The sequence below is a fragment of the Macaca thibetana genome, chromosome 12, assembly GCF_024542745.1.
Source record: "Macaca thibetana thibetana isolate TM-01 chromosome 12, ASM2454274v1, whole genome shotgun sequence".
NCBI lineage: Eukaryota > Metazoa > Chordata > Mammalia > Primates > Cercopithecidae > Macaca > Macaca thibetana.
The window spans coordinates 4062514-4081621 of record NC_065589.1 but is presented as its reverse complement, the minus strand read 5'-3'; the positions used below and the strand labels follow the sequence as shown (position 1 = coordinate 4081621).

General features: G+C 49.7%; 2 long non-coding RNA genes across 3 annotated transcripts; both read right to left on the bottom strand.

The window, feature by feature from the left end:
- Nucleotides 1-260: 260 nt before the first annotated feature.
- Nucleotides 261-14619, bottom strand: LOC126933120 (uncharacterized). 2 transcript variants are annotated; one of them, XR_007718424.1, is made up of 3 exons: nucleotides 13027-14619; nucleotides 9952-10088; nucleotides 261-871 (listed from the first exon to the last, which is right to left on the bottom strand). It is a non-coding gene; the product is annotated as an uncharacterized LOC126933120 (long non-coding RNA). The 2 variants fall into 2 exon arrangements; XR_007718423.1 differs by lacking the exon at nucleotides 261-871 and adding an exon at nucleotides 9463-9588 and having other exon boundaries at nucleotides 9631-10088.
- Nucleotides 14620-17195: 2576 nt separating this feature from the next.
- Nucleotides 17196-17797, bottom strand: LOC126933121 (uncharacterized). Its single transcript, XR_007718425.1, has 3 exons — nucleotides 17724-17797; nucleotides 17483-17535; nucleotides 17196-17294 (listed from the first exon to the last, which is right to left on the bottom strand). It is a non-coding gene; the product is annotated as an uncharacterized LOC126933121 (long non-coding RNA).
- Nucleotides 17798-19108: the final 1311 nt, after the last annotated feature.

Sequence of the window (19108 nt, the reverse complement as noted above, 5' to 3'; positions counted from 1 at the left end):
GTGGAATTTTGAACTTGAGAGAGATGATTTAGGGTATCTGGCGGAAGAAATTTCTAAGCAGCAAAGCCTTCAAGAGGTGACTTGGGTGCTATTAAAAGCATTCAGTTTTATGTACTCACAAATATATGGTTTGGAATTAAAACTTATGTTTAAAGGGGAACCAGAGCATAAAAATTTGGAAAGTGTGCAGCCTGATGATGTGATAGAAAAGAAAAACCCATTTTCAGAGAAGAAATTCAAGCCAGCGGGAGAAATTTGCATCAGTTATGAAAAACCAAATGTTAATCACCAAGACAATGGGGAAACTCTTTCCAGGGCATGTCAGAGTTCTTCACAGCAGCCCCTCCCATAATGGGCCCAGAGGCCTAGGAGGAAAAAATGGTTTTTTCCTAGGGCCCTGCTGCTTTGTATAGTGTAGGGATTTGGTGGTAGTGAGTTCCAGCTGTGGCTAAAGGGGCCAACATAGAGCTCAGGCTGTTGCTTCAGAGGTTGCAAGCCCCAAGCCTTGGTGGCTTACATGCAGTCTTGGACCTGTGGGGAGTCTTAGATTTCAGAGGATGTATGGAAATGCCTGGATGTCCAGGCAGAAGTCTGCTGTAGGGGCAAAGCCCTCATGGAGAACCTCTGCTAGGGCATTGAAGAAGGGAGATGTGGGGTTGGAGCCCCCACAGGGAGTCCCCACGGGGATGCTGCCCAGTAGAACTGTGAGAGGAGGGCCACCGTCCTTCAGACCCCAGAATGGTAGATCCACTGACAGCTTGCACCATGCACCTGGAAAGGCCTCAGACACTCAATGCCATCTTGTGAAAGCAAAGCCACAGGGGTGAAGCAGTCCAAGGCCATGGGAGCCCATCTCTTGATTCAGCGTGACCTAGATGTGAGACATGGAGTCAAAGGAGATTATTTTGGAACTTTAAGGTTGGTTACTGCCCTGTTGGATTTTGGACTTGGGTGGGACCTGGACCCTTTTTGTTTTGGCCAATTTCTCTCATTTGGAATGGGTGTATTTGTCCGATGCCTGTACCTCCATTGTATCTTGGAGGTAATTAACTCATATTTGATTTTACAGGCTCATAGGCAGAAGGAATTTGCCTTCTCAGATGAGACTTTAGATTTGGACTTTGGGGATAATGATGGAATGAATTAAGACTTTGGGGGACTGTTGGAAATACATAATTGTGTTTTGAAGTGTGAGGACATGGTATTTTAAAGAGACCATGAATAGAATAACATAGTTTGGCTTTGTCCCACCCAAATCTCATCTTGAATTGTAGTTCCCGTAATCCCCATGTGTCATGGGAGGGACCTGGTGGGAAGTAGTTGAATCATGAGGGTGTTTATTAGTCTGATCTCACACTGCTATAAAGAACTGCCCAAGACGGGGTAATTTATAAAGAAAAGAAGTTTAAATGACTCATAGTTCCACAGGGCTGAGGAGGCCTCAAACAACTTACAATCACAGTGGAAGGGGAAGTAAACACATCCTTCTTTACAGGATGGCAGGAAGGAGAAGTGCCAAGTAAATGGGGGAAAAGCTCCTTATAAAACCATCAGATCTGAAAACTCAATCACTGTCACGAAAACAGCATGGAGGTAACTCCCTCCATGATTCAGTTACCTCCCACAAGGTCCCTTCTATGACATGTGGGGATTATGGGAGCTACAATTCAAGATGAGATTTGGGTGGGGACATGACAAAATCATATCACTGTACCTAAGGGATGATCCAAGACATCTCATCGTACAGTGCTCACACCTCAGGAATGATCCAAGACACCTCCTGTTGCAGTGCTCACACCTCAGGAATGACCCAAGACATCTCCTAGTGTAGTGATCCTACCTCAGGGATGATCCAAGACATCTGGTGCAGTGCTCACAATTCAGGGATGATCCAAGACACCTCCTGGTCCAGTGCTCACAACTCAGGCATAATCCAAGACACCCCCTGGCGCAGTACTCCCTCCTTAGGGATGAGCCAAGACAACTGCTTGTGAAGTGCTCACATCTCAAGCGCAATCCAAGACACTTGCTGGTGCAGTGTTCCGACCTCAAGGATGATAAAATACACTTCCTGGTGCAGTGCTGACAATTCAGGCATCATCTAAGAGACCTTCTGGTGCAGTGCCTACTTGTCAAGTTTGACACATCTCCTGGTGTAGTGCTCCGACCTCGGGGATGTTATAAGATACCTCCTGGTGCAGTACTCACACCTCAGGAATGATCCAAGACAACTCCTGGTACACTGCTTCCACCTCAGGGATGATCCAAGACTCCTCCTGGTGTAGTGCTCCCACCTCAGGGATAATCCAAAACACCTCCTAGTGCAGTGCTCACTCCTCAGACATGATCAAAGACACTTCCTGGTGCAACGCTCAAGCCTTAGGGATGATTTGTGATGCCTTTTGATGCAGTGTTCACACTTCAAGGATGATCCAATACAACTTCTGGTGTAGTACTCTCTCCACAGGGATGATACAGGACAGCTCCTGCTACAATGGTCACACCTCAGAAGTGATTTAAGACAGATCCTGGTGCAGTGCTCACACCTCAGGGGTGAATCAAGACACCTCTGCTGCAGTGCTCACACCTCAGGGATGAATCAAGACACCTCCTGGTGTAGTGCTCACACCTCAGGGCTGATTCAAGACACCTCCTGGTTCAGCACCTGCACCTCAGAAATGATTCAAGACACCTCCTGGTACAGTGCCTGCACCTCAGGGATGATCTGGGACATCTCCTGGTGCAATGCTTCACACCTCAAGGATGATCCAAGACACCTCCTGGTGCAGTGCTCACACTTCAGCGACGATCCAAGACACCTTATGAAGCAGTGCCTGCACCTCAGAAATGATCCAAGACACCTCCTGGTGTAGTGCTCCCTCCTCAGGGATGCTCCAAGACACCCCTCGTGTAGTGCTCCCACCTAAAGCATGATTTGAGACATCTGCTGGTGCAGTGCTTGCATCTTAGGAATGATCCAAGACACCTTCTGGTGCAGTGCTCACAAGTCAGGGTTGATCTAAGACACCTCCTGGTGCAGTGCTCACACCTCAGGGATGTTCCAAAACACCCCCTGGTGAGTAATCACAACACAGGCATGATCCAAGAAGCCTCCTGGTGCAGTGCTCACACCTCAGGGATGCTCCAAAACACTTCTTGGTTCAGTGTTCACAACTCAGATATGATTTAAGACACCCCTTGGTAGAGTGATCACACTCAGACATGATCCAAGATACCTCCTGGTGCAGTGGTCACATCTAGGGATGATTCTAAAAAACCACCTGGTACAGTGCTCACACTCAGGCATGACCCATGACACCTTCTAATCTAGTCCTCACACCTCAGGGATGATCCAAAACATCTGATGTAGTGCTCACAACTCTGGCATGATCCGAGATACCTCCTGGTGCAGTGCTCATACCTAGGAATGATCCAAAAAACCACCTAGTGCAGTGTTCACACTAAGGCATAATACAAGACATTTCCTAGTGCAGTGCACACACCTCAGGGATGATCCAAAGCACCTCCTGGTATAGTGCTCAACCCACAGGGATGATCCAAGACACCTCCTGGTGCAGTGCTCCCACCTCAGGGATGATTCAAGACACCTCCTGGTGCAGTGCTCACACTTTAGGCATGATCTAAGATACCCCCTGTTACAGTACTCCCTCCTCAGGGATGGGTTAAGACACTTGCTGGTCAGTCATGATCAGGCATGATCCAAGACACTTGTGATGCAGTGCTCTGACCTCAGGAATAATGCAAGATAACTCCTGATGCAGTGCACACACCTCAGGGATGACTCAAGACACGTCCTGGTGCAGTGCTCACATTTTAGGGATGATAAAAGACACTTCCTGGTGCAGTGCTCAAACCTCAGGCATAATCCAAGAGAGCTCCTGGTGCAGTGCCTGCACCTTAGGGATGATCAAAAACACCCCCTAGTGCAGTGCTGACACCTCAGGCACAATTTAAGACACTTCCTGGTGCAGTGTTCACACCTGAGGGACGATCCAAGACATCTTCTGATGCAGTGCTGCCACTTCAGGGATGATCCTAGAGATCTCCTTGTGCAGTGCCTGCACCTCAGGTTTGATCCAAGACACCTCATCATGTAGTGATCCCACCTCAGAGACGATATAAGAGACCTCCTGGTACATGGGTCACACCTCAGGCATGATAAGACACTTCCGGGTGCAATGTTCACACCTCAGGGATGATCCAAGACACCTCTTGATGTAGTACTCTTCTCTCTGATGATTCAAGACACCTGCTTGTGCAGTGCTCACATCTCAGGGAGGATCCAAGACACCTCCTGCTACAGTGCTCACACCTCAGGAATGATTCAGGACACTTCCTCATGCAGTTATCCTACCTCGGGAATGATTCAAGACACCTCCTGGTGCAATGCTTAGACCTTTGAGATGATCCAAGATACCTGCTGGTACCGTGCTCAACCTTCAGGAATGATCCAAGACACCTCCTGGTGCAGTGTTCACAGGCAGAATACAAGACATCTCTTGGTGCAGTGCTCACACCTCAAGGATGACTCAAGACACCTCCTGGAGTAGTGCTCCCTCCCCAGGGATGATCCAAGACCCCTTTGGTGCAGGGCTGTTGCCTTAGGGATGATTCAAGATGTCTCCTGGTGAAGTGTTCCCACCTCAGGGAAGATTCAAGGCACCTGTTGGTGTAGTGCTCCTAGCTCAGGGATGATGCAACATGCAAGACACTTCCTGGTGCAGTGATCCCACCTCAGGGATGCTCTAAGTCACCTCGTGTAGTGCTCACAATTCAGGGATGATACTAGACACATCCTGGTACAGTGCTCACACCTCAGGTGTGATGCAAGACACCTTCTCTTGCAGTACTCCCTCCTCAGGAATGAGCCAAGACACCTGCTGGTGCAGTGCTCACACATCAGGCATGATTCAAGACACTTGCAGGTGCAATGCTCCCACCTAAGTGACGATCCAAGACACCTCTAGGTGTAGTGCTCCCAATTCAGGGAGGATAAAAGATACTTCCTGGTGCAGTGCCCAAACCTCAGGCATAATCCTACAGATCTCCTGGTGCAGTGTCTGCACCTTAAGGATGATCCAAGACACCTTCTGGTGTAGTGCTCTCACTTCAGAGATTACTTAGACACCTCCTGATGCAGTGGTTACAACTCAGTTGTCATCCAAGATACCTCCTGGTGTAGTGCTCCCTCCTCAGGGTTATCCAAAAAACCTGATGCAGTAGTCCCTTCTCGGGGATGGATGAAGACACCGCCCTGTGCAGTACTCCCAGCTCAGAGATTATTTAAGACACCTCCTGGTGCAGTGCTCACACCTCAGGGATGATAAAAGACACTTCCTGGTGCAGTGTTCAAACCTCAGGCATAATCCAAGAGACCTACTGGTGTAGTGCCTGCACCTCAGAGATGATACAAAACACCTCCTGGTACATGGGTCACACCTCAGGGATGATATAAGATACTTCTGGGTGAAATGTTCACACGTCAGGTATGATGATCCAAAGACCTGCTGGTGAGGTGCTCACACCTCCGGGATGATCAAATAAATGTCTTGGTACAATGCTCACTCAAGGATGATTCAAGACACCTCTTGTTACAGTGATCACACCTCAGGCATGATCCAAGACATCTCTTGGTATAGTACTCTTTCCTCTGATGATTCAGGACACCTCCTGGTGCAGTGCTCACATCTCAGGGAGGATCCAAGACACTTCCTGTTACAGTGCTCACACCTCAGGGATGATTCAAGGCACTTCCTGGTACAGTGATCCTACCTCAAGGATATCCAAGACACTTCCTGGTGCAATGCTCATACCTCTGAGATGATCCAAGATACCTGCTGGTGTAGTGCACACACTCAGGCATAATTCAAGACACTTCTTGGTGCAGAGCTCGCACCTCAAAGATGACCCAAGACACCGCCTGAAGTAGTGCTGTCTCCCCAGGGATGATGCAAAACATCTCCTGGTGCAGGGCTCCCACATCAGGGATGATTGAAAACACCTTGTGCAGTTCTCACATTACAGGGATGATCCAAGACACCTCCTGCTGCAGTAATCACACCTCAGTGATGATCCAAGGCACCACCTGGTGCAGTGCTCCCACCTCAGGGATGATCCAAGATACCCCCTTTACAGTACTCCCTCCTCAGGGATGAGTTAAGACACTTGCGGGTCAGGCACAATCAAGCACGATCCAAGACACTTGCGATGGAGTGCTTTGACCTCAGGAATAATGCAAGACAACTCCTCGTGCAGTTACACCTCAGGGATGTCCAAAGACACGTCCTGGTGCAGTGCTCAGACTTCAGCGATGATAAAAGACACTTCCTGGTGCAGTGCTGAAACCTCAGGCATAATCGAAGAGATCTTCTGGTGCAGTGCCTGCACCTTAGGGATGATCAAAAACACCTCCTGGTGCAGTGCTGACACTTCAGGCATGATTTCAGACACCTCTTGTTTCAGTGCTCACACCCGAGGGATGATCCAAGACACCTCCTGGTGCAGTGCTCCCACCTCAGGGATGACCCAAGAGACCTCCTGGTGTTGTGCCTGATTCAACACACCTCATGGTGTGGTGATCCCACCTCAGAGACGATACAAGAGACCTCCTGGTACATGGGTCACACCTCAGGCATAAGACACTTCTGGGTGCAATGTTCACACCTCAGGCATGATCCAAGATACCTCTTGGTACAGTGCTCACTCCTCAAGGATGATTCAAGTCACCTCCTGTTGCAGTGCTCACACCTCAGGGAGGATCCAAGACACCTCCTGTTACAGTGCTCACACCTCAGGGATGATTCAAGACACTTCCTGATGCAGTGATCCCACCTCAGCATAGATCCAAGACACCTCGTGGTGCAGTGCTCACACCTTTGAGATGATCCAAGATACCTGCTGGTACCATGCTCAACCTTCAGGAATGATCCAAGACACCTCTTGGTTCAGTGCTCACACTCAGGCATAATACAAGATGCCCCTTGGTGCAGTGCTCACATCTCAGGGATGACCCATGACGCCTCCTGGAGTAGTACTCCCTCCCCAGGGATGATCCAAGACCCCTTTGGTGCACTGCTCTTACCTTAGGGATGAATCAAGATACCTCCTGGTGAAGTGCACCCACCTCGGGAAAGATTCAAGACACCTGCTGGTGTAGAGCTCCTACCTCAGGGATGATGCAACATGCAAAACACTTCCTGGTGAAATGCTCCCACCTCAGGGATGCTCTAAGACACCTCCTGGTGTAGTGCTCACAATTCAGGGATGATCCTAGACACCTTCTGGTGCAGCATTCACACCTCAGGTGTGATGCAAGACACCTCCTCATGCAGTACTCCCTCCTCAGGGATGAGCTAAGACACCTGCTGGTGCAGCGCTCACATGTCAGGCATAATACAAGACACCTTTCGGTGCCGTGCTCACATCTCAAGGTTGACCCAAGACACCTCCTGGAGTAGTACTGTCTCCCCAGGGATGATCGAAGACCTCTGCTGGTGAAGTGCTCCCACCTCAGGGATGAGTTAAGACCCCTTTGGTGTGGTGCTCTTACCTTAGGGATGATTGAAAACACCTCCTGAAGTGCCCACACCTCAGGAATGATCCAAGACACCTCCTGGTGTTGTGCTCCTACCTCAGGGATGATGCAACTTGGAAGACACTTCCCAGTGCAGTGCTCCCACCTCAGGGATGCTCCATGACACTACCCAGTGCAGTGCTCTCACCTCAGGGATGATCCTAAACACCTCCTGGTAAAGTGATCACCCCTCAGGTGTGATGCAAGACACCTCCTGGTGCAATGCTCCCAACTCAGGGATGATAAAAGACACTTCCTGGTGCAGTGCTCAAACCTCAGGCATAGTCCTACAGACCTCCTGGTGCAGTGTCTGCACCTCAGGGATGATCCAAGACACCTCATTACGTAGTGTTCCGACCTCAGAGATTACTTAAGACACCTCCGGGTGCAGTGGTTACAACTCAGTTATCACTCAAGATACCTCCTGGTGCAGTGATCCCTTTTCAGGGTTATCCAAAAAACCTCCTGGTGCAGTAGTCCCTTCTCGGGGATGAATGAAGACACCTCCTTGTGCAGTGCTCCCACCTCAAGGATGATAAAAGACACTTCCTGGCACAATGCTCAAACCTCAGGCATAATGTAAGAGACCTACTGGTGCAGTGCCTGCACCTCAGGGATGGTACAAAACACCTCCTGGTGCATGAATCACGCCTCTGGCATGATATAAGAAAACACTTCTGGGTGAAATGTTCACATGTCAGGTATGATGATCCAAGATACCTGCTGGTACAGTGCTCAACCTTCCAGAATGATCCGGGACACCTCCTGGTGCAGTGTTCACATTCAGGCATAATACAAGACACCTGTTGGTGCAGTGCTCACACCTCAAGGATGACCCAAGACATCTCCTGGAGTAGTGCTCTCTTCCCCGGGATGATCCAAGACAGCTCCTGGAGCAATGCTCCCACTTTACGGATGATTCAAACCCCTTTGGTGCAATGCTCTTACCTTAGGGATGATTCAAGACACCACCTGGTGAAGTGCTCCCACTTCAGGAATGATCCGAGATACCTCCTGGTGTAGTGCTCCTACCTCAGGGATGATGCAACATGCAAGACACTTCCTGGTGCAGTGCTCCCATCTCAGGGATGCTCCAAGACACCTCCTGGTGCACTGCTCTCAATTCAGGGATGATCCTAGACACATCCTGGTACAGTGCTCACACCTCAGGTGTGATGCAAGACACCTCCTCTTGCAGTACTGCCTCCTCAGGAGTGAGCCAAGACACCTGCTGGTGCAGTGCTCACACATCAGGCATGATTCAAGACACTTGCAGGTGCAATGCTCCCACCTAAGTGATGATCTGAGACACCTCCTGGTGCAGTGCTCCCAACTCAGGGGTGATAAAAGACACTTCCTGGTGCAGTGCTCAAACCTCAGGCATACTTTTACAGACCTCCTGGTGCAGTGTCTGCACCTCAGGGATGATCCAAGACACCTTCTGGTGTAGTGCTCCCACCTCAGGGATTACTTAAGACACTTCTTGGTGCAGTGGTTACAACTCAGTTATCATCCAGGATACCTCCTGGTGTAGTGCTCCCGCCTCAGGGTTATCCAAAAAACCTCCCGGTGCAGTGGTCCCTGCTCAGGGATGAATGAAGACACCTTGTGGAGTGCTCCCACCTCAGAGATTATTTAAGACACCTTGTGGTGCAATGTTCACACCTCAGGCATAATCCAAGAGACCTACTAGTGCAGTGCCTGCACCTCAGGGATGATACAGAACACCTCCTGGTGCATGAATCACACCTCAGGCATGATATAATGTGTGAAATGTTCACACTTTATATAAGGTTCACACATTTAAGGGTGAAATGTTCACACCTCAGGTATGATTATCCAAAGACCTCCTGGTGAAGTGCTCTTACCTCCAGGAATATTCAAAACACCTTCTCTTACAGTATTCACCCCTCAGGGATGATTCAAGACACCTCCTGGTACAGTGATCACACCTCAGGCATGATCCAAGACACCTCCTGTTATAGTGCTCACCCCTCAGGGATGATCCAAGACACTTCCTGGTGCAGTGATCACACTGAAGGGAAGATCCAAGACACCTCCTGTTACAGTGCTCACACCTCAAGGAGGATCATGCCTCAGGTATGATCCAAAACACCTCTTGGTGCAGTGCTCCTTCTTCTGATGATTCATTCTGGTGCAGTGCCTGATCCTCAGGGATGATCCAAGACATCTCCTGGTGCAGTGTTTTTACCTCAGGGATTATCCAAGACATATGGTGCAGTGCTCACAACTCAGGCATGATCCAAGATGCCTCCTGGTGCCATGCTCTCACACCTCAGGGATGAGTCAAGACCCCTTTGGTGCAGTGCTCTTACCTCAGGGATGATTCAACATACCTCCTGATGATGTGCTCATACCTCAGGAATGATCCAAGACACCTGCTGGTGCAGAGCCTGCATCTCAGGGATGATCCAAGGCACCCTTGGGTGCAGTGTTCACACCTCTAGTATGATGCGTGGAACCTCACAAGCACCTAGTGATAAGAAAAGGATCATTTAGTAAAGGAACTTGTGAGGCTGGCCTCAGAATTATCTCAGCATTGTGTTAGAAAGGCCAATATTTGTAATTCTTCAGGTGAAGAGTCTGTGAACCCACGATTTTCTCCTAGCCAAAGTTCCGGCTTGTATAATGCAGCAGAAGATAATATCTCATGTAGGAGAACTTGTTTCCCATGTATGCACTTTCTCAGTTAATGTCATCAGCAGCAACAGCTATTACTACTACATGAAGATTTATTTCAACCAACCAAAAGATGAATCCAAATCATAAGCTAAACATGGATTGGACAAAGAAAGGGCAGATGGTGAGCAGGGAATTCATTTGAATGTGAAATTAAGTCCAAATAATAATCTTGAATCTGGACACACATCAGAACATAAACGTTTCCCTAATCACTAATCTAATCAGGTTTCCATATGGCTGATGGAGATTGTAAAGTGCCACCAATGATAAGGTATATGTTGCTCTCAAAGAAACTGAAAAGTTTTATATTACCATCTGAATGTTTGTGACCCCCTGGCCCCTACAAATTCATATATTGAAATTCTAACCCTTAAGGTGATGCTATTAGGACATGGGGCCTCTGGGAGGTGAGTAGGTCATGAGGATGGCACCTTCATAAATGGGATTAGTGCCCTTCTAAAAGGGACCCAAAAGAGCTTACTGGTCCCTTCCACCATGTGAGGACACAGGAAGAAGACACTGTTTATGAGCCAGAAAAATGGCCCTCGCCACACAATGAGTCTGCCTTGATCTTGGCCTTTTAGGCTCCAGAACTGTGAGAAATAAATTTTTATTGTTTACAAGCCACTTAGTTCATAGCGTTTTGTTATAGCAGCGAGCAGACCAAGGCAGACTACATGTCTATTGTGGAATTAGTCACCTAACATCTCTCTTCCCTTCTAGACTGCAATCTGTGTGAGGACAGATTATTTATTCTGAGTACATATTTTGTTTTGTGTATGACTGAGCCACCAGCAGCAACAGAACCTGGAACTTAGGGAATAACCAATAAGTATTTTCTGAATAAATGTTAATAATTTTAGTAAGATAAAAATCACAACAGATTAACCAAAATGGCAAAAAATGTGCAGAGAACACCAACCAAAAATAGGTAGCTGGGGAAGTTGGAATAAGTGTAATTCTGCTAATTTATTCACTTTGTTTTGTGACAGTATATCACAACATTCAGAAACACAGGATAAGAAGTATTTTTAAAGTTGTAAAAATAATTAAGGCTGGGTATAGTGGCTCATGCCTGGAATCCCAGTGCTTTGGGAGGCCAAGTAGGGAGGATTGCTTGAGGCCAGGAGTTCTTGAGTCCAGCCTTGGCAACATAGAGAGATCCCATCTCTACAAAATTAAAAAAAAAAAATTATCTGGGTGTAGGGCTGTGCACCTGTGGTCCCAGCTACTTGGGAGGCTGAGGCAGGAGGATTGCTTGAGCCCAGGAGTTCTGGGCTGCAATGAGCTGTGATGGGGCCACTGCACTTTAGCTTTCTCATGATCCTTTCGACATCCCACTCCACTCAGCAGAATTAACTTCTTCCCGTATTCATTTCCTTATATTTATATAAAAAAGAATTGCAATGAGAACAACAATGATGACTGTATTCTTCCAAGGAATAGGAGAGGAGAGAGAGAAAGAAAACAACCTAAAAATATATAAAACAACAATAGAAGAAAACCCTAGGAAGCATTCCACCAGGAGATTGAAATAAGATCCTATAACATAAGACCAAATGTATCAATTATAATTATAAATGTAAATGGGATAAATTTACACATTTTAAGAAAAAGACTCTCAGGGGGCACGTAAATCCAAAGACTTTTTGTATGTTTACAATAAGAAAAATGAACACAGAATCATGGGAATATTTCCAAGTAAATAAAAAAGAAAATAAAACCTAGAGCAAAATAGGAGTCACAATATTAATACCAGAAACTTTGAGTTCAAAGAAGAAAAACTGCATGAAGAGGATTTCTTTTTGTTGATAAAATGTTCAATCCATAATGAAGTTATACACTTCCATAAAACTAAATATAATAGACAGTATTAATATTTATTTGACGGGCCTGGTGCGGTGGCTCACGCCTGTAATCCCAGCACTTTGGGAAGCCGAGGCGGGTGGATCACGAGGTCAGCAGTTCAAGACCAACCTGGCCAAGATGGTGAAACCCCATCTCTACCAAAAATACTAAAATTAGCCAGGTGTGGTGGCGGGTGCCTGTTATCTCAGCTACTCGGGAGGCTGAGGCAGAGAATTGCTTGAAACCGGGAGGCAGAGGTTGCAGTGAGATAGCACCATTGCACTCCAGCCTGGGCAACAGAGTGAGAGTCCGTCTCAAAAAAAAAAAAAGAAATTATTTGAAGAGGGATTGGAACCACAAGGAGAAACTGGCGGCACTACATCTGTGGGCACTCTCGATCTCCTAGTCCCTGGAAGGTTTTGGAGACGAAGGTAAGTGGGCTTAACAGTTAATAATTACTCCATATTACTCAGAGCGTGGATGATGTCACATTAACTTTTCCCTCCAAATCAAGTAAAATTTAGCCAAAACATCCATATGCAAAGACTGGTAGCAAGCCTGACATTACATTTTTTTTTTTTCAATTGAAGCCTCACACCTCCCTTGAACCCGACATAGGGACTTCTTTCTGGACAAAGGAGAGAGACCTGGTCCTCTGTCCAAGGTGGCTTCTGCCGCTGCTGCCCCGCCCCCAGGCCGGGCCTGTCCACTCAAAGCCTGGCAGCTCCAGCAGCGAATCAAAGCCCCTGTGCCAAGTGGGGACACAGGGATGCAGTCCCCCCCTCACTCCCACAGCCCCTTCGGCAGCCCTTCTGCCCCAGGCCTGCAGCTGAGGACCTGTCCGTTAGCTCTGCAGGTGGGCTGGAGGTATGGTCAGTTACCTTTAGCTCCTATCTTGGTCCACTTGGGCTACCGTAACAAAATACCGTAGCCGGGGTGGCTCAGGAACATCAGGAATGTGTTGCTCACAGTTCTGGATGATGGAGGTCCGAGGTCGAAGGCCCAGCAGCTTCGGTGTCTGGTGCGGAGCCGCCTTCCAGCTGGTAGGTGTCGTCTCTCAGGCCTCTTTGATAAGGGGCCCCATCCTATTGTGAGGTTTCTGCCTCTGTGACCTCATCACCGCTAATGTGAGACCCCGCCCTCACTTGGGGATGAGGATTCCAGCGTGTCAGTTTGCTGGGGACACATTCTGACCGTTGAACTCTTTAAAGCAAAGCCCTCATTTCTCCCCTTTCTTTCCGAGTGGGGCTGAGGACGCAGTGGGAAGAGTTTGACGGTCCAGATAGCCTAGCCCCAGACCCCAGACCACCAGAAATCCTGTTCAGGGGCTCAGTATTGAGAAAGGCAATGTCTGGGTCCCCTTCCTCAAGGCTGGGCAGGCAGCCCTGCTCCTATGAGAGGTGCTGCCCCTGCTACTCAGCCTTGCCCTGCGGACGCAGTCTGCTGCGGGGGTTTCCTGGCAAATCAGCCAGCACATCAGGGTCTCGAGTATGCAAATAATGGAAGACTGACGTGGAAGTCTATGTTTTAACCATCCTTGCGACAGAGCCCACCTTACTTCCTGTGACCCTGGATCCGCAATACATTCTAAATGCTGGAGATTGTAGAGGTCACATCTCCTAACTACAGTGTAACGACAGTCAAAATAACAATTCAGGAATAAACTGGAACCAGAAGACCCACTTCCTGGGAACTTAAAACAGTCATCTCATGGATAAAAGAGAAAAACCAAGTCAGCAGTGACACAGTATTTCGAAAAGAACAAAAAAGAAAAAGTTACATGCTAGAGCTTATTGGATATAGATTGGACTATACTGAGAAAATAATTCCGCAGTTTTTAAACTGTCAAAGGAAATTAAGAAATCACTTGAAATAAAAGACAAACAAACCCAAGGAAAGCAGAAGTAAGGACTACAGATAACAGCAGAAATAATGAATTTGAAAATGGAAACAAGTGAATTGATAAATGAAGCCTGAGAGCTGACTCTAGAAAAATAGAATGGATAATCTAACTCGTTAACCAAGGAGAAATGTAAGAAAACACGAATGCTCCTCATAAGACTAGCCTTGGATAAACCAGAATTTGAAGAGAACAATTCTTACCATTGTAAGTTAAAAGAGTTTGAAAATGTAGTTGAAGAAGGTAATTTTCGAAAAGTGTATATTATTAAAATTAATTGAAGATGTGGTAACATATTCAAATGCACCAACATCTACAGAAACATTTGAGAAAGCTGTAAAAGAATCAGCGCAACAAAGTGTAGCTTGTTTGTGAGTGCATGGTGTGTGTGTGCCTATATGAGCATGTGTGCATACATGTGCATATTTATGGGGTGTGTGTGCCTGTGTGTGCATGTGTGCACATGTGTGCACATGCATACGTATGGGTGATGTGCATTATGCATGGTGTGTGTGTATGTGGTAAGTGTGTGTGCCTGTCTGTGCATACATGTGCATGTGTGCATGGTGTGTGTGTGTGTGTGTGTGTGTGTGTTTTAGCCTTCTATAATCTTCCTCATGCTTTCCACGCTCCTTCAAAGGCAAGTAATAATAATCAAAGGAAAACAAAGCCCCATATGTTTAGGGACAGTGCCATGCTTTTCTGACTGGTGAAGCTCTGTATCTTTAGGGGCGGTGCCATTCTTTGCTGACTGGTGAAGCCCTGTATCTTTAGGGACAGTGCCATGCTTTGCTGACCGGGGTGCTGGCTGTCTACTGCTGGTCCAGACCCACCTCCATCCTCACCATGCTCCATGTTGCAGGAGGCTGACTGCATGGGCCAGACCCCAGTGGCTTCTCTGCTCTTTGGCTTCTGGTCAGGTTGGCAGCCGGAGAGAGAGAGTAGAAGGGGGCAGGAGCTGGGCAAGTCCACCTGGCTCCCACCCTGTCTGTTGCTGTCATTTGCCTTCTACTTCTACCTACACCCAAACGTTGTCTCAACTTCTGCCCTTCTGCTGAGGTCTTGGCTCCTCTCAGCCTGTGTGACAGACTTGGAGATGTGCCACCCAGACGCCCCTGCCAGGAAGGACTTGCTCGCAGCTTTGAGGAGTGGTCAGAATACGGCTTCCACCTGTTAGCTCTTTAGGATCTTCCCAATGATGAGCCCCAGCCAGCCTGGGTCAAGCTTTTCATGCCCAGCTCACACCCGGAGACTGGGAGAGGGTCTTGGGAGACCCAAGGTGGGATGCTGGATGGGTACTGCACACTTGGGAGCTTCCAGACAGGCCTACACCACAGTTGAACGTCTCCCTCCACCCAATCCTCCCCCCTCCCTCCTGTCCAGGTGCTGGACCCTCATAAACATCTTGTATCCTGACTTTGTCTCAACTCCTGCTTCTGAAAAACCCAACCCACAACAGGTGGGTCCTCTCTCCGCTCCCAACCCACGATAGGTGGGTCTCTCTCCAGCTGCCATTAGCTACTCCCCCAGCCCCTTGCCTTTCAGGACTAGGGGTGGTATCTCCCAGCTGTTGCCAGTCCCAAGATACTGTGGAGGGTCATCTCAGCGATTCCCAGCACAGGCTGCTGGCTGATGGTGGCACAGTTCAGGTCGTTCACTAGCCTTCTCTGCGCACCATGATCTTGAGACAGGTTTGGCTCAGGGTCCCACAGAACAGGACAGCCTGTTGGAAACTGGCTCCTGAGGATCGTACACTCACTCCCTAATGCTGGTCTGTGGGGTCGGAGGGGGCAGCAAACTGATGGGTGGGAGGAGACCTCAAATGAATACATGCTTCACAGAAGTCTCCACGATGTTTTGTTTAACTACTGCGTTCTGAACCGTCGCCCTGCTGGAAGAGAAGACCCTCGCTCCGGGCCCCACAGCTTCCCCACAGAGCTGGGATACTGGAATAGTGTAAATGACCTTCCTTTCCCCAAAATGCCCCCAGAAGGCCCTTGCCCTCCGCCTTGTCTCACGTGTGTCAGAGGGCCCGCTGCCAGCAGGGTTGCCTCCCAGGGTCTGTCCCGGCACGGGGCATCCTTTAGGTTGTGTGTTTCACACTGCAACACGCAGGGCCTAGCAGGCAACAGAGGAGCTCGCAGATGGGGTAATTTGGGAGCATTGTGCCTGGGTGTCTCTGGGTCAGGCAGGAAGGTGGTCAACGGCAGGGAGGTCCCACGAGGACAGTCAGGCTGGGTGCATGGGAAAGGCCCTCCGGAAGGGGCAGGCTGGTCTGGGCTGTGGGGATGTGAAGGAAGGAATGAGGCTGGAATAAGAGGGCTAGGGTCTCTAGCTCATCTTGGTTTGACTGGGAATTCATTGGTTTTAAAAGGGAAAGTCCTGCATTCAGGGAAACAGTCCCCTCTCCACCCTGAGGCCTAGGCAAATGGGAGGGAATTGGTCACTCTGAAGCAGGGCTGGGTCTAGTGTGGTTGGAGTTGGGGAGATCCCAGGGGAGTGGCTCCATTGGGTTGGGTGTGTTGTGTGGGGTGCAGTCAGGGACTAAGTTGTACTCCCAAGGAGGTCAGGCTGGAAGGGCAAGTCAGGGTGGGGTCCCAGAGGGCCTTACTGATGGACCCCGACTTCATTATACATCGATTAAATAGGGTTGGGCGTTGCCCTGTCCAGCTTGGAGCAGAGTTCACACTAAGCTGTTCACATTGGGAGCGGCCAGTTGCTTGCATTGCATTCCTTAACTGGTCCAGCCTTGTGCAGATTGGCTTGCTGGAGTGGGCTCTGCCTCGAGGTATAGGAACCGGGTGCAGACCCCAGCTCAGCCCCAACTCCCCATGAGAGTTGGGGGCCGTGCCTCGCCTGTCTGCCCCTTGATTTTCTCCTTGTAGAATGGGCGCTGGATTCTGCTGTCCAAGGCCCTGCCCAGATCAGCACTTCCTGACTCTTGCACTGGGTCTTTTTCTGGCCCAGCTGAGGTCTCCGAGCCCACACCTGCCGCCTGCAGGGCTCCATCACCTTGGCAGTTACCTGGGCTCCAATCTGGCACTCTGCCCTTCCTCCCCCGGCCTCCCTCTTTGTGTCTAGGAGCTGGCTTCCCTCACCTTGCCTGGCCTCCCTCTTTGTGTCTAGGAGCTGGCTTCCCTCACCTTGCCTCTCGTCCTGGCCTCCCTCTTTGTGTCTAGGAGCTGGCTTCCCTCACCTTGCCTCTCGTCCTGGCCTCCCTCTTTGTGTCTAGGAGCTGGCTTCCCTCACCTTACCTCTCGTCCTGGCCTCCCTCCTTGTGTCTAGGAGCTGGCTTCCCTCACCTTGCCCGGCCTCCCTCTTTGTGTCTAGGAGCTGGCTTCCCTCACCTTGCCTGGCCTCCCTCTTTGTGTCTAGGAGCTGGCTTCCCTCACCTTGCCTGGCCTCCCTCTTTGTGTCTAGGAGCTGGCTTCCCTCACCTTGCCTCTCGTCCTGGCCTCCCTCTTTGTGTCTAGGAGCTGGCTTCCCTCACCTTGCCTCTTGTCCTGGCCTCCCTCTTTGTGTCTAGGAGCTGGCTTCCCTCACCTTGCCTGGCCTCCCTCTTTGTGTCTAGGAGCTGGCTTCCCTCACCTTGCCTGGCCTCCCTCTTTGTGTCTAGGAGCTGGCTTCCCTCACCTTGCCTGGCCTCCCTCCTTGTGTCTAGGAGCTGGCTTCCCTCACCTTGCCTCTCGTCCTGGCCTCCCTCTTTGTGTCTAGGAGCTGGCTTCCCTCACCTTGCCTCTCGTCCTGGCCTCCCTCAAGGAGTGAGGGTCTTCTGGGCCCCTCCAGGGCCCCGGGGCTGGTGTCCTGCCTCTGCACCCCACTCCCCAGGTAGTCACCCGGTATCCTGTGGGTTTCCTCTGCCCTCCCATGGCTGGTCCTCGAGGGGAGCCCATCCCACCTCCAGCTGAGCCAACCTCGTTTTTCTCAAGAGCTATTAACACACAGCAGAAAAAGTGTTGCAGATGATGGAAAGGAGGTGAAGTGAATTCAAGATCTCGCTTTTAGAGGCTGTACTTTCAGAGGTCAACTCAAGTGTTTCTCTCATCTGCTTTCCAAAGTTAGAACAGAAGGTATCGAAATAATCTTGGATTTCATCCCTCAACTGAGGCTCTCTTGTGGGGCTGGCACCTGAGTACCAGGTTTAGCCGGCTCTGCTGCCCTCTGCTCTATGTCCTGGGCCCATCCAAGCATGGCTGGCAGCGATCTGGATGGAGGGGGGCACCCACCATGGAGAAGGCTCACAGCCCACGACTTGAGCCCCTACCCAGCCACAGACGCAAGAAACTGAGGCACAGAGAGGAGGTGCCTCACCAGGGCTGACTTGGGTTTATAATGTGCCCTCAGAAGGCTCTGGAAGAAGTTGGAGTCCACATTTCGTCTCTAGCTGCAGCCAGAAGCAGCTATGGGAGCCCAGCACCCAGCCAGACCTGAGCCTCCCGGGTGGCTGAAAAACAAACCAGACCAGAACCCCCAGGAGGGGACCCGTGTCAGCAGAGCTGTGGGGAGAACTGCACGGAGTGTGCCTTCTGCTGCTTAAATCCATCCCGCTAAGTGCTGGGGGCTTTATGCGCTATGGGACTCTCAGTCCGGGGAAAGGCCTTTTAATAAGTCATTATTAAAACCATTTGCCTTTTCACTGTTTGCATATATAATTCTTGAAATATCTCCTTCCTAATGAGCCCGGATATTGACATTCAACAGAGTTCTCTGCCCTTCGAGGCCCATCATCCCTGTCATAAAGCTGCCTGGTGAGGGCCCACCTGGGAGAGGAGAGGGGTTTACAGTCCGCTCACCAAACGTGAGGAGCAGGAGCTGTAGCGTGTCCATGGGAAGCTGCAGGGCGAGTTCCTGGAGTGGCCTGGCTTTTCTCAGTGCACAGAGGGGGCTCCAGAGCAGTGGGGGAGAGAAGCAAAAGGTTCTGGGCTTCTCCACCACTTGCCTCCTGAGTCGGGGGGTGGCCGATGGCCACAGGAGTCCTCAGGTGTCTTCAGACTGTGAGGAGTCAGGCCAGCAGCCCCTGCAAGCCTGGTGCAGCCTGGCAGCCCACGCCTCAGCCCTCAGCT